The sequence below is a fragment of the Fulmarus glacialis genome, unplaced genomic scaffold (genome assembly GCF_000690835.1).
Source record: "Fulmarus glacialis isolate BGI_N327 unplaced genomic scaffold, ASM69083v1 scaffold41118, whole genome shotgun sequence".
NCBI classification, from domain to species: domain Eukaryota; kingdom Metazoa; phylum Chordata; class Aves; order Procellariiformes; family Procellariidae; genus Fulmarus; species Fulmarus glacialis.
This window is the reverse complement of record NW_009227306.1, coordinates 55,084-58,389: the sequence shown is the minus strand read 5'-3', so window position 1 is coordinate 58,389 and position 3,306 is coordinate 55,084. Positions and strand designations below refer to the sequence as shown.

Genomic DNA, 3,306 nt, shown 5'->3' with positions numbered 1-3,306 from the left:
TTTCTTTTTATCAGTCAGTCCAAGTGAATGATAATTCCATCAAGAATGAATCATATAAGCATAAGTATTTTTTCTGAAGCTGGTAGAAATTCTTAAGTTCCTGATGTACTTTATGAAGATGTGCCCCATTCAGCTGAAGGAAAAAAAGCAACTGAGCTTCTGCAGGTATACAGGTACTTATGTTGGAGGTGCATCAGCTGATATAATGGATTTTTCTAGTTTGCATTGTTGTCAGAATGACTGGATCACTTAAAAATAAAACTAAATGTTTTTAAACAGAACACAAATTTTGTGTCTCTCACTACACAATGTAGGCACATTTAGACCACCCTCCACAATGCAGTGAGATAATTAATTTAGAAAACAAATCTTCATTAATATTACAGTTAAAAAATCTGCTCATGGAATTCTGATAGTGAGCTAGGAATGTTTCAGAGAAATATGGAGAAAAAACAGTTAGTCAAAAAGCTTGCTAACTAGACAAACACCTTCTAATTGCTGCTGTTTGATGAAGGGGCTAATTTTTATTGGCTTTTGGGAAGTATTTCAGTCTTTAGGATGTACATATATGTTTGCGATTGTTCTGTAGTTATATGCACCTGTAGTCTCAGCATCTTCATGTCACTTCTTAGATTGAAGTTAAATGACTATTTTTTTATGCTTCTTGTGATCCTCAAAGACTGCAGTATCAACATCCTCAATTTAGGTTAATTTTAGATTTCCCACTAGAATAATTATATGAGGACAGATATTTCTGACATAGCAGTAAAATAAGGAAAATAGCTGTTACACTGACTTTCCCTGTACTCAGGTATTTGCAGGACAGGTGTGCACAAATAATGAGCTCCAGCAATCTTTATAAAATTCAGTACAACATTGCAAGAAGTTATGTTACAAGCCCTGCAGTGTGGATCCAGGCTGTGAGGCTGTATTATCATTGCTATTTATTACCTATGTTGCAGTTATGAAGAGAAACTTGCAGACCAGGGCTCCAGATGCTCCTAGAACATGAGTTAAGGACAAATTCAACTCTAATCACAAAAAAAGTAAAACTGAGGGACTCAGGTCACACACTCTGTGTTACAGCCCCAGCCACTAAAACTCAGTAGCTACATTCCAGTTTGAACTTAGAGTTACAAGGTGAGATTCACTCAGCTAATTTCAGTTATCTAAAATTTACGGCTCCAGCCTAAGGCAGTCACTGTAGGTTGCCTTTATGGTCAGTCTCTTCCAGAGGCAGAGAAGCTCCTTTGAAGGATATGTCACTCCATCTCACTCCTGATGACCATGACAGAGGGAACGAACCTCTTTTCAGAAATGTTAATCTCTTACTACTGGTGATAGGGATGATGTATACGACTGCCTGAGCATAGATGCTTACAAAACTAAGGCTAGATAAGGTGAACCCCATCCTGGCACATGCCCATAAGCATCCAGCTTGAAGCAGCTTTATATTTGTTCATTTAAAGGTTCAGAAAATAGGTACTCCTCCTTAGCATCCTTATTCCAAGACTGTGTCTATATTTTACACTGAAAAGTTGTTAATCAAAACCAAAAATCATCACTGGATAGGGAAGACAGGGAACAGGAGACAGTATCCAGTTTCTCTTTTCTCCAAGGAATGAAGAATAAGCTAAAGAGTAAGGATCCTGTTTGTACATCCAACTTCAAGAGCAGCAGGCAAATCTGCCCTTCAGTTTCTCCCCAAAAGGTCTGCATCCTGGTGATTTGGGTATTTTTTGGATGTGTGTGCAGTGGGGTTTTTAATATCATCAGGGTGTGGTAAAAGCTGAAAGTGCCACTGAATCTTGGATGCGAGCTCTGGCTGCTGGTAGACTGTTATGTTAGATGTGGGCATGAACATCTCTCCTTCTTCTGGGAATGCTTCTTGAAAGAAAAAAACGTGTCAAACTCCGTTCCTTGAAGAAGTAGATGAGGGCCCCTTCTAGCAGCAAAGGATGCCTTCCTTGCTTCCGGAGAGTCGCAATGACATGGCTGAACGCTGCAAGTAGCCAGCTACATTCAAAGAAAAGCTTTGAGACACACTTTTTTCCCCCACTGAATAGCAGTAGAAGGTTCCCTGTGCAGTTTTGGGATCATTATTTTGGGGTGACTGACTCAGCTCATGCGTTATACATGTCTTGGCTCCTAATTTGGGGCGTTTGCAGACACCCTATTAGCACCTATATGCTTTAATGCATCTGTCTCATGGTTAAGTGCCAACCTACAGAGTGTCTAGGCTTATGGAAGCAGGTGGGTGAAAAAGATGCAAAAGGGCAGAAAAAATCTGGGAACTAGATGTAAGACTAAAACAAGCATTTGAACAGTGAAAAAAAAAAGAAGAATAATGATGTATAAATAATAACAGGTAATGATTTACCTTAAAACCCCCACAGATCTATTGAAAATAAGGGCTTGCCTCTGCCAGTCTTTTCAGGATGAAATGCAGGTTATAGCAGGGGAAAGTACAACTCGGTGTGAGTAGGAGAGTGAGAAACGTGCAAAGGCTATGCATGTACCAGAATTCAAGAGTGACATGACATTCATATGGATAGCAAAAATATTCAGCATTATTGCAATTAATGGTGAAAAAGAACTGTTGAGAGCACGTTAAATCTTGTGCTTCAAGGACAGCTTCTAACAATAAAAAGGCCAAGAGGAAATATAATAGGGCAGTGCAAATTACTCCAAGTATTTTCCTACAAGAACTTTGCATCTTCCCCTGAAGTAGCTGATGGTGGCCAGTGTCAGAGATCAGATGCTAGACTGGCAGGATTTTCTGTCTGCTTATTCTGGCAATCCCTATAAAGGCTGGATTTCAAAAAGTTGGTGACAGTCGATGTCTAGGTTCTTTTAACAGAGTATAAATTTAGCATCCTCCTTCTGAATTAAGCATTTAGGTGGCAGAGTTAATGTTATATCAATTCAAATGAAAGACGCTAGGAGAAAAAAGAAGTGGAAAAGATTAATATTTGAAAATTAGAAAGTAATTTTCAGTAACAGAGGTGGACGGCTGGTTGAAAAACGCATAAATTAAGACCTACAGAAAAAAAATTGCTTCTCATAGAGAAGTCATTAGGAGTGATATAATAATTTACATTTTACATAAGTGACATTCTTTTTACATTTTTTTTTCCCTTTTCCACTAAAGGTTACATCCCTATAAGCACACAGTTCAAACTGCTATCACTTTGCATTGATATTGATGAGGACTGCAGGCACTCAAGCATCTCTCTGCAGGTGTTTGTCGTGTTGGACCTGGCCTCTGTTTTCACAGCCAGCAAAACAACAGCAAAAATTGCACCA

General features: G+C 38.8%; 1 protein-coding gene across 1 annotated transcript in view; it reads left to right on the top strand.

The window, feature by feature from the left end:
• PPP1R3A (protein phosphatase 1, regulatory subunit 3A) overlaps window positions 1-3,306 on the top strand; it is a 25,553-nt gene that overhangs the window by 16,657 nt on the left and 5,590 nt on the right. The gene's annotated exons all lie outside the window — the stretch shown is intronic.